Consider the following 12,331-nt stretch of genomic DNA (forward strand, 5'->3'; position numbering starts at 1 on the left):
ATGAGGCTGTTAAATTAGTTTGGACTAAAGAATGGGTGACATTGCAGGATACCAGACTATTAGATCTTGAGGGTTTTGATAGACGATTTGGATGGCATGCTTACATGTGGCATGATAAAGAGAGGATACATAAAGATTTTAAGAATCATTTTGTAAGAAGAGCCTTACTGCAGACATGGAATAGATATAAAGTTAGGTTAGAGAGGTATACCCCACTTTGGATTTCTCCTAAAGAGATAGTTAAAAGACCAGAAAAGAATATGAGAGATCAGTGGATTAGATACAGAGATATTTTGATTAACTCAAAAGAAGGTACTAAAATGTTGAGGTGGGAAGAAATGTCTGAGGCAGTGGATGGATGGTTTCAGTACCATCAGTTATATGAATGTTTTAAGAGAGACAAAGCAACGGGCTTTAGTTTTGAGAAATCCAGATTTGAGTTAGAGATATTAGACAAGGATGAGAAACTTATATCAAAGGCTTATAAAATGCTACTAGAGTGGGACACAGAAATGGAAAGTGTTAAATTAGTCATGGTTAAGTGGGCCAAGGATCTAGGCTATCCAATAGATATGGAGACTTGGGAACATTTATGGAAGAAACAAATTAAGTTCTCAGATAGTTATGATTTGAGGGAAAATTTTTATAAAATGTACTTTAGGTGGTACTTAACTCCATCAAAATTGGCAAAATGGTCTCAGGATATTGACAAGAGATGTTGGAAATGTAAGATAAATGAAGGCCACTTTTTCCATATGTGGTGGAGCTGCCCCAGGATGGTTAAATTTTGGAACAAAATATATGTAGAACTTAAGAAAATGCTGGGTGTTAACTTCAAAAAGAAACCAGAACTATTTCTATTAGGTATAACGAGAGATGAAATACCTAAAGAATTGAATATATTGTTATTGTATGCCATAACAGCAGCCAGAATGGTGGTAGCAAAAGTTTGGAAAACAAAGGAGACCCCATCGCTGGAGGATTGGAAAATGAAATTATTGGATTTTTCAAAAATGGCTAGACTCACAGCATTGTTTAAGGACACAGACTTAGAAAAGTATAAAAATCAATGGAGACCATTTTGGAATTATATGGGGGAAACATATATAAATTTGGAGTGGGAATTCTCAGTTGAGATTTAAATAGGAGGTTCAGAATTTGTTTATTTGCATCTGTCTCAGTGTACAAAAACTATACAATATGTTGTATAAAGTGTTACTGGAAGTTTAACCACGTTATATTGGAAGACTACAAGATTTATGTTATTATGGAAAGGTACTATTAATAAAATTACTAATAAAATTAAAAAAAAAAAAGAACTGCCAACCTCTAGGAGATTTCCTGGAATTAAAATTGATCTCTAAACAGTCAAGTCAGTTTCTTTGGACAAAATGGTCGCCTTGGGTGGTAGCAACTATGACATCATTTCCTGCTGTGGTCTCTCCCCAGGCTCCACCCCCAAATATTCAGGAATTTATCAGGCCAGAGTTGCCAACCCCAGAATTATCTCTTTTAAGCCCGACAGTTGTATTTGGAAGTACGTTCAAGCACCAAAGAAAACCTTGCTTTTGCAAGTGGTAATGTTTCAAGCTCCTCCAACTTTCTCTGACTACAGAGCCAGCCTGCAGAATACAGATTTTAGGATTTTAAACTGTGAAAAGGTTTACATTATGTCACTCAATAAAAAAAGGAACAAGCAAACCAGTCTGGTGTTTTTCAAGTTTATTAAACCTGTATTATCGCAGTAGATTCCAAAAGCACTGGCATAGTATCAAGAACCATGTTTTTATAGATAGTTTTAGGTAAGTAGCCATGTTGGTCTGAAGCAGCAAAACAAAGTTTGAATCCTGTGCAGAAGCTTATCCCAAGAATAAAACTTTGTTGTTCTTAAAGTTTCCAGTACACTCAAACTTTGTTCTGCCTTAGACAGAGTTATGCCAATAGATATCAGATCATACTTAATGTGTAAATATTTGGTGATTTGGGACCTACATGCGTCTCTTTGTGAGGCCCAACACCAAGGCCTTGGCACCACAATGCAGCAGAAGTTCCTGGGGCTGATAGCAACCTCACAGACAGGGGACAGGGCATTGGAACAGATGGCAGGCAAACCAGCAAGGAGTCAGCAGAAGAGGGGAACTGGTAAAATACTTCCTGACAGCAACCCAGCCATGGCTCTGGGAATCAGCTGCTTAGTGTGACCAAGAGGAGTGGGAAAGTCCATTGCCATGACTGAAAGCATCTTGAACAGGCCTGCAGTCAAGACCCACAATATCAATCTGGTACCAAGAAGTGGAGTCAGGGACCTGGTAGTGGTGAGGATATGCCTGACCCACGTAGAGAGGAAGGTTTAAGGAAAGGAAACAGGAGAAGGGGACAGCTGAGGAGAAGCTTTAAAAGGAAGGGGATGGGGACAACTTGGGGTAGAGAGGGATGAAAGAAGGCTCTTGAACAGGCTGTGCAGGAAGTGGATCTGAAGTTCATGGCCATGAAAGTTGAAGGACAAAAATGTGAGGTCCATGCCTTTCCCATTCAGAGACCTAAGAATGTTCAAAGAAGCAGGGGAAGAGACAGCAGAAGGCACATCGGTCCTGGGGCATCTGAGTGGCATGACACCTTTGAAACTCTTTGACTTCAATAATTTCAGAAGGGTGTAACTCTGTCTGCCCAATCTTGTCATGTGTCAGAAGCTAAAAAGAGTCAACCCTGGTTAATAGGAAGGAGGCCACCAAGGAAATCCAGGACTCCTATGCAGAAGCAGAAAATGGTAAACAATCTCTAAGTTTCTTTACCTTGAAAACCCAGTGGGACTGACATAAGCTGGCTGTGACTTAATGGCACTTTCATCCACTGCCCTGTTCAGATTACACTGACAACTGATTAATTAACATCCAAGCATTTCTCCCCCTTGCTCTCTTTGAACTATTGCTAACAACATTAAGAGGTTATCCATAGGAGCTGTTACTGTTCTTCAGCGAATGCAGTAATTTTTTATCCTGGAAGTAGACTCTAATTACAGAAATTATTTTTAGCGTCATCTTTATCATCAGATTTGGTCTGTAATAAAAATATTTATGTAATGCTTTAAAAAATACAATATGTCACCCAGGAAGTCAGTGATGGTTCAGAACAGTGAATAGCAAAATAGGAGTAATATGCTGCCCTAATGGCCACACCCAGTGGCAGCTGTGCAGGCGGTGCCTGGGCTGCAGAGCCTAGCCGGAGTCCACACCAGAGCAAGGTCAAAGTCCAGTCCGAGTTGTTAGGAATCAAAGCAAGCAGAGTTAAGGGTGAGGCGAAGAGTAGTCGAGGGAAAGCCAAGGTCAGAGTCCAGATAAGTATATATTCAACAAAGCCAGTCCAATTACCAGGTGCGTAGTCAAAAGTCATTTGCCAGGAGTCAGGGAAGCCGATGGGAGTCAGTTCACAGACCAAGGAATCCAAGCCAGACAGGTAGGTTTCGGCATAGATTGCATCCACACCGAAGAGCTGCTGCTGTCTCTCCTAAAAGCAGCCCAGCTAATTGGCTGCGCCTGGGGGAGGACTCATTCATCCTCCCCAGGAGCTGTCCCAGCTGGGCCCCATCTACTTTGACAGTGTGCCTGCAGTCTCTGGCTCCTTCCGCGTTCAGCGTTCAGCTGAGCTGTCAGGGCTGGAATGCTTCTGGGGCTGCACCAAAGATGCCTATTGGAAAGAGCGTTGCTGACTTGTGCTACTTTCCCTTGCTTCACATTTAGGGTCCCCTCTCTCTTCTGCCAGAGCTGGCTCAGCTGAAGGCCCTGGTTGCTATGGCAACTCCTGGGAGACAGGAGGTGGCAGCGGGGCCATGTCACATAATGTATTAGCTCACAAAATGCTTTGAGGCTTGGTTATTTAACTGATTAATTATAGTGCAAGTGTTTTACTCTCTACCTCTGTTAAGAGCCTTGGTAGATTGCTCTTAGCAGTTATGCAAGGTCTTCTGCTAATTTTTATTCTGGAAGAAAACTCTGAATGTAATACAAGTTGTGGCATAACAGTAATTATATGTTTCATGTTGAAACTGATTGCTACGAGGCATCTTCATGGACTGTGAGTATCGCTCTTGGATAGGTTTTATGTTGCTTTGAGAATGTAAAAACTGAGAAGTCTATAAAAATTTTACTCTGCATTGTTTTCTACAGATGACATTTCCAAGGTTTACAATACTACTCCTAGTGAAACTAGAGAATATTAAAGCATTGTGATGTTCCAGGAAACCCTGGTTGAGAAAGCCTGTCCTAAAACAACAAGAAACTTGGTTATATGAGCCAAGTGTTCTGACTGGAGAACACTTCAGAAAGGAAAGTCAGAATAGATAAATGGGTAAATAAATTAAACATCAAGTATTCATATTTCAAGAAAATGGCATCTGCTAGTTTATTGCTGTCAAACGTGAAGAGAACTCACAACAGGCTTCTTAATTAAAGAAAGCTTTATTGGAAAGTACTACACGCTAAGGACTGAGAAGTCAAATCTGACTAGAGTACAGATTTGCTTCAGCTTATCAATATAATTCTCCCGCTCAAAACTTGACAGTTCCCAAGGGAGGGGAGCAAGAGAAAAGACACATGTGTAATTAAAACAGGAATACATTCTCATAGCCTTGACTAGGTGATAACAAACCCAGCTCAGCCGAGAGGCCACAACATGTGATAAGGTTACAAAAACAAATTATTCACTTTTATGGTTAGCAAGAGTACAGGACCTGGGGCAACCAGGCGCCAAGCAATATAACTGACATGGAGGAACTCAGGCTAATTTATGGCAGAGATTCTACAATCCTGACATCCCTCCACACTAAAATGACCCTCTCCCACTCTAGCCCGCATCCACTGGACGAGGGCAATCAGGGAATGCGCGGTGGAAAGCCCGGAGGAGGCGAGGTGCTTTGACATTTTCTGCCTCCACCCATTCCCTTTCCCCTGAAGGAAAATCCTTCCAATCTACTAAATATTGGAGGTGCCCCTTGTGTACACGAGAGTCCAAAATTTGGTTGACTTCGTAGTGAGTGTCTTTATCAATGTAGACCGGAACTGGTGTTGAGAGCGGGGGGTGCCACACATCAGGCACAGGGGCTCGCCGCAGCAGGCTGGAATGAAAAACCGGATGTACATTCCTGTAAGTTTTAGGCAAGCATAATTCTACAGTTACAGCATTGATAAGTTTCACAATTGGAAAAGGTCCCACAAATTTAGGACCCAACTTTTTTGACTTCTGCTGACAGCGCAGATTCTTGGTGGACAGGTAAGCAAGATCACCTACTTTCCACGCGGGAGCTGGTGCACGTTTTTTATCTGCCTGTGTTTTATAAGCCTGCTTTGCCTCCTTGAGGCTAGAGACAATGTCAGGCCAACCATCCCTGATCGTTGCAGCCCACTTGGTGACTTCAGGGACCTCGGTGGAGCTTAGATCCCAGGTGGGTGCAGCCTCTAAGTCTGTCCCGTACACCACTTTAAAAGGTGACACTCCCGTGGAGGCATGCACCCCATTGTTATAGGCGAACTCAGCAAGAGGCAAGAGGGCAACCCAGTCGTTTTGTTGGTGGTTAATAAAACAGCGCAGGTACTGTTCAAGAATTTGGTTCACCCTTTCAGTCTGACCGTTGGATTCGGGGTGGTAGCCAGATGTCAGGGCTTGCTCCACCCCCAACAACTTCAGGAGCTCCCGCCAGAACTTGGCAACGAACTGGGGGTCCCGATCCGTGAGCAGGCGCTTCGGGATCCCATGTAGGCGGATTATGTGGGTCACAAACATGGAGGCCAGTTTGGCCGCTGAGGGCAAGCCAGAACAAGGAATTAAATGGGCTTGCTTGGAAAATGCGTCTACCACCACCCAGACTACTGACTTGCCCTGGCTGGGAGGCAAGTCCGTGATAAAATCCATGGTGACATCAGACCAAGGCCGGGAGGGAGTGGGCAGGGGCTGCAGCAACCCCCGGCTCTTCCCACCAGAGGGTTTGGAAACCAGACAGGTGGGGCGACCCTGCACGTACTTCTCCACATCGGACCGCAATGTCGGCCACCAATAATGTCTCCTGACCAGGTGCAGAGTTTTCACAAAACCAAAATGTCCTGCGGTTTTTGCATCATGGCAAAGTTTTAAAACATCCCCGCGCGCTGCCGCTGGGACGTAGAGACGCTCCCCCTTAAAAAACAGGCCCCCCCTTGTCGCTTAGCTCGGGGCGGAGGGAAGCAAACTCAGAGTCCAGTAACACCTCCTTTTGAACCCACCCACCAGGAATCGAGTTTCCCTTTCTCGTTTGGCTGCGCGTCACGGCGGCCATTCCCAGTTGGGCGGGAGTGAAAACGGTGTCCACCAATGGGTCGCACTTGCTGTTGTACTGGGGCAAGCGGGATAGAGCGTCCGCCAAAAAGTTCATTTTGCCTGGCAGATGTTTGAGAGTAAAGTTGAACCTAGAGAAAAACTCCGCCCACCGCATTTGCTTGGCAGAGAGCGAGCGGGGCTGCTTGAGTGCTTGGAGGTTTTTATGGTCTGTCCAAACCACAAACGGGACGGCGGACCCTTCCAGCCAATGTCTCCAAGTAGCCAGGGCCAACTTTACAGCCGCAGCCTCTTTTCCCCAAATTGCCCAGTTGCGTTCTGCCCCGGAAAACTTCTTAGACAAATAAGCTAATGGGTGTAACTTTCCATCCTCCCCCTCTTGTAGGATCACGGCCCCCATTGCCACATCCGAAGAATCTACTTGCACGGTGAATTGCTTAGCTGGGTCAGCATGGGCCAACACCGGCTCAGATGTAAACAGGAGCTTCAGATTCTCGAAAGCTTCCTGACACCGGGGGGTCCACTGGAGTGGGGCGCCTGGTCGACTGGCCGCTTTCCCCCCCTCCTTTGTTTTTAACAAGTCAGTGAGAGGCAATGCCACCTTGGCAAAACAAGGGATAAATGTTCTGTAAAAGTTTGCAAATCCTAAGAAACTTTGGAGTTGCCGTCGTGTCCGGGGTGGTTCCCAGGCCAACAAGTCGCACACCTTGCCCGGGTCCATTTCGACCCCTGCTTGAGAGACCCTGAACCCCAGAAATTCCACCGCATCCCGATGGAATTCACACTTTGAAAGTTTGGCAAACAAATGGTGCTTCCGCAGTCGGCGGAGCACTTCGCGGACTAATTTGGCGTGCTTGCCCACATCCTCAGAGTACACTAAAATATCATCAATGTACACCAACACCCCCTGATACAACAAATCATGCATAATTTCATTTATCATGTTCATGAACACGCCTGGAGCGCCGGCGAGGCCGAACGGCATGACAGTGTACTCAAATTGGCCCAAGGGGGTGTTAAAAGCAGTCAAATATTCATGCCCCTTCTTTATTCGGACCCGGTAATAGGCTTCCCTCAAGTCCAGTTTTGTAAAAATCCGAGCCTTCCCCAAATGACCCAACAAGTCCTTAATCAAAGGCAGCGGGTAGGCATTACAAGTGGACACAGCGTTCAGCCCTCTGTAGTCCGTGCAGAGGCGCAAAGACCCGTCTTTCTTTTTCATGAAAAGGACCGGGGCCGCCAAGGGCGAAGTCGCCGGTCTGATAAATCCCCGGGCTAGGTTTTTGTCCAGGAACTCCCTGAGTTCTTTCATCTCCCTCGGGCTCATCGAATAAAGTTTGGCTTTGGGGAGGGGCTCCCCTTTCTTTAACTCAATGGCACAGTCAGTTTTATGGTGGGGGGGAAGTTGATCGCATTCGGCCTCTGCGAACACATCTGCAAAGTCTTGATACTCCTGTGGGATGGCCGCCCCCCCTGGCGGACCCCATCGCGGCCACGGCCCGGTCGTTTTGAGCGAGCGGGGGCCGTACATGCCGCTTGCAATTGGGCGAGGAAAACTTCACCGTTCCCTTTTTCCACTTCACCGTGGGATCATGCTCCCTCAACCAATCCAACCCCAGAACACACGGGAACGCGGAGTGGGGCGCTACCAGGGGTTGAATCTGCTCCCAATGTTTCTCAACATCCAAATCCATGGGGAGCGTCTTTACTGTAGCTTCCCCCCCCTGGAGCGCATTTTCCATCCAGTTGGGTAATAGGTAGGGGCTCACCCAACGGCACCTTGCCCACCCCCAAAGTCTCGGCTAGCGCTGGGCTTACTAGGGTCTGGGTACACCCTGAGTCCACAATGCAACGAACCCCCACTTTCCGTCCTGACTGGGGCTCCGTGAGGGTTGCAGGCAAAAGTATCAGGGGGGAATCACTCACCACTCGTTTGCCCCTGCCGGAGGTCTGCTGGCGGGGCGCCTTTACAGCAGACCGTCTTCGTTTCCCGACTGCTCCTCCGATTGATCCTCTCCGTCCTGGCCGCTGCCCTCCTCCGATTCCTCCACCACCGTCGCGGCTCCAGCTGGAACCAGCAGAGACTTGGCACTTTTCTTCGGGACCGTTTTCTTGGCAGGGGACGCTTTGGTCGGGGTCCCTCCCGTCGACTTGGCGCTGGGCAACGTCTTGGATGGGCATTGCGCGAGGAAGTGGCCAGCCTGACCACAACCCAAGCACAATCCCTTCTCCATGCGCCGAGTGCGCTCGCTCGGTTCCAGTTTCGCCTTTGGCTTGGCTTTCACGGGGGTAGAGGTCTTCGCCCCTGCCTTGCCGGCAACTCCTTGATATTCGGCCGCCCTTTCCAGGCGGCTCTCCATCTCTCCTGCCAGTTGGACCCAACCTGCCACCGTGAGGGGGTCTTCTAAAAGGAGGCACTTGCTGGACAAGTCCCCGGAGAGGCCCCCCACGAACGCGTGCACTCGTTGTGGCTCGGTCCAATCCGGCACAGCTGAGGACAGCTCCTTGAATTCCCTGGCATATTCGGCCACGGTCAGCTTCCCTTGCTTCAGGGATTTGAGTTTCTTCTCCGCCGTCTCCTTCTCGAACGGTTCCACGTACATCTGGCGCATGGTTCTCAGGAAGTGATTGTAATTACGGACGGCTCTTGGGTTGTAACGGTACAGGTCCATGAACCATTTTGCTGCCTTCCCTTCCAGGCATTCTCCCATGAAACGCACGCGCTCGGCATCATCGTTGAAGGTAAATCCCATGTCCATCATGTAGGCTTGGAGATGCACCAGGAACGAAGGGAAGGTTGATGGGTCCCCCGAGAATTTAGCTTTGAACTTGTAGGTGCTCCGCATTTCCACTCCCCGGAGATGGGGAGGTAGTCGTCCCGGTCCCCAATCCATCCATCGGGACCCTCACTCCACGGCCCAAGCCTCGATCTGCTCCTGCTGCTGCTCGCGCCGCCGCCGCTGCTCGTGCCGCCGCCGCTGCTCGCGCCGCCGCCGCCGCTGCTTGCGCCGCCGCCTCTGCTCCGTCCACGTCCGCCGCCGCTCCGTCCGCCGCCGCTCCGTCCGCCGCCCCGGCTCCTTCAGCGGCTTCACCGCCGCCACCAGCCCCGCACCATCGAGGCCGGCTTCTTCTTCCTCCCGCCGCGCTCTCGCCAAGGCGGCGGCTTCAGCCTCGGCTGCCGCCTGCATCGCCGCCTCCTCGCGTTCCCGCAGGGTGGGAAGATCCCCCAGCCTCCGACCGCTGGGTTCGCGGGAGCCTCCGTGCAGCTCTTGCAGCAGGCGCCGGGTCTCACGTTGCTCTTCCGGATCCAACCGGCCCGAGAGATCCTGTAGCCAATTGGTCACCTTGTCCAATTTGTGCTGCAAATCACGCACCTCACCGGCGGGCTCCGACCCGTAGCTGGGCATCCCCAGTTGATCCGGCCACTGCTCATCCCCCGTCAGGTGGTCGTATTTCGACAAACGCCTGCGTTCGGTGATGTGCTTTTCCAGGAACTCAGCATGACCCAGAGTTGCCTCTCCCAAGGCTCTGATCATGCCCGAGCTGTACGGACCCACACCGGCTCCATCGCTTTGGGAGAGGTCCCAATCCAGGCCCTCTCCCTGCTCAGTATAGGTATTTCCTTCGTCCTGCATGTTGGCAGGCGAAAGGGGGTTGTGAGATTTGACTTAATGTCAAACATGAAGAGAACTCACAACAGGCTTCTTAATTAAAGAAAGCTTTATTGGAAAGTACTACACGCTAAGGACTGAGAAGTCAAATCTGACTAGAGTACAGATTTGCTTCAGCTTATCAATACAATTCTCCCGCTCAAAACTTGACAGTTCCCAAGGGAGGGGAGCAAGAGAAAAGACACATGTGTAATTAAAACAGGAATACATTCTCATAGCCTTGACTAGGTGATAACAAACCCAGCTCAGCCAAGAGGCCACAACATGTGATAAGGTTACAAAAACAAATTATTCACTTTTATGGTTAGCAAGAGTACAGGACCTGGGGCAACCAGGCGCCAAGCAATATAACTGACATGAAGGAACTCAGGCTAATTTATGGCAGAGATTCTACAATCCTGACAATTGCATGTCTTGCACTGAATGTATTTTACATGAAAATAATGATCCATGGCTGTTGCATCATTTCAAGATGCTCCAATTCTTTAAGTAGTCTGGAAATGTAATTAGTGGTGAAACAATTATTACTGCCTTCTCAGTCATTCATTATGCTTTACTAGCAGAAAAGCCTGTTGTATAAAAAATAAAATGGGCTCTAGCATCCAACGCACCTCCCCCCACAGGCCCACTGAGGTCTCGCCAGGCTATGGAGAGGCTGGTCAGGGTAGAGGCAAGCTCCAGCTTGTGCTCTGCCCCCCCATCCCCTACCCAGGCAGCTCTGCTGAGGTCTTGCCAGATGTCAGCAAGGCTGGTCGGGATAGGGGCGAGTGGGCAGCCCCACCAAGGCCTGGTCAGGCTGCAGCAAGCCTTGTTGGGGTGGAGAAATGCTCTGGTGTATGCTTCTGACCTCCCCCACCCCCCAGCCACCCAGCCTTGCCAAGGCCTTGCCAGGCCTCTGCAAGGCTAGTCAGGGTGAGGGTGAGCACTCCCTGCCTCTCCCACCACCCACCTGGCCAGCTCCACCACACTAAGGCCTCAACTCAGGCTTTGGCGAGGCTAGGTAGGGACATGGGAGGATCAGGGTGATGCTGGTCTGGGTGGGGGCAAACTCTGGTGGGCCTCCCCCTACCCACCCAGGAAGCCCAACAAGGCTAGGCAGGGGCAGGGGTGAGCTTGTGTGTGTGCTCTTGCCTCCCTCTACACCCACCCTCCCGGACGGCCCTGCTAAGGCCCAGCAAAGTCGTGGCAGGGTTGCTGGGGCTGGGGCTGCCTTATCTGACTGCTCCCTATTTGTGTGGCTGGAAGGCAGAGGGAGAGGCAGTCATGGACACGTCTCCCCTACCTGACTGGTCCTCTGGGGAGGCAAGTAACCTCCCCAAGGCCCATTTATGGAGGTGGAGGCAGTTAGATGTGGGCCATCCCCTGCCTGATTGGTGCTCCAGGGAGAGTGACTCCTCAGGGGATCAAGCAGGTATGCAATGAGTCTCAACTCTTCCTACCATCTATATCCAGCTTTATTTATGGTACAGATAATAAACATTTATTGTTGAAGTCTTATTACATACTAGCACTTAAGCCCATTGCACTGAGAAATTCAGCAGGTGCTAGTAGCAGGAAGGCATAGGGGGGAAGCCCATGGAGGTGCAGAGAAGCTTCCCAGTGGGCACCCCTCCCCCCCAGCCACCGATGGTGGTATGGGGCGGCACAGAGTTCGGCATGGAGATAGGAGGGCGGCATGGGCCATCAGGATCTGCTCATGTGGCAGAGGGCCAGGCGAGGGGGTGGCGGTGCTTGTGGGTACAGCATGCTCATGGTGGCAAGTGTTGGTGAGCTACCTACCTTTTAGTGCAGTGTGGCTCCAGCAGCGCATGTTCCTGGGCGTGGGGTTGGGGTTGGGAGGTCGTAGCATGTGCATGGCAGCGTAAGGTCCTGGCGTGTGGCATGGCAATACGGCCACACTGTTATGTGGGCTGTCACCCCTCCAAGTTGACAACAATTATTTTAACAGGGAAGAATTTGTTGCAAGGACAACATTGTTTTTCAATTTACTCTTAGCTTCCCTCCTCCCAGTTAATGTTGCAAGCAAAGTTAACAGATTTCCAATTAAATGATATAATCAGCTTAATCTGTCAATTTCCAAAATAGTTCCAGGGCCACTGAGCTGAGAAAAATAATTGTTTAACATGTGTGCTTCCATTTTTACTTTTTAAATTTTCAAATTTTAAATCTGGCTACAATTGATAGAGCCTCCACTGATAGCTGCAGTCACACTGAAACAACCACTATTTTGCAATCTTAAAACAGAACTCTCTTTGTCTAACTGCCTTCCCAGGCACTCAGCCCTATGACTCATGCCTTGCTCTCCCCCATCCAGGCAAATAATCTACATAACTAAGGAACTTTAACAGCACAGAAAG

General features: G+C 49.2%; 1 long non-coding RNA gene across 1 annotated transcript in view; it reads right to left on the reverse strand.

The window, feature by feature from the left end:
* Window positions 1-4,478: 4,478 nt before the first annotated feature.
* The window catches only part of LOC143832269 (uncharacterized), a 262,139-nt gene continuing 254,286 nt past the window's right edge, over window positions 4,479-12,331 (reverse strand). Inside the window, exon 5 of the long non-coding RNA XR_013229175.1 lies at window positions 4,479-5,110. This is a non-coding gene — a long non-coding RNA (uncharacterized LOC143832269). The remainder of the gene's footprint in view (window positions 5,111-12,331) is intronic.

Source organism: Paroedura picta, chromosome 3 (genome assembly GCF_049243985.1).
Source record: "Paroedura picta isolate Pp20150507F chromosome 3, Ppicta_v3.0, whole genome shotgun sequence".
NCBI lineage: Eukaryota > Metazoa > Chordata > Lepidosauria > Squamata > Gekkonidae > Paroedura > Paroedura picta.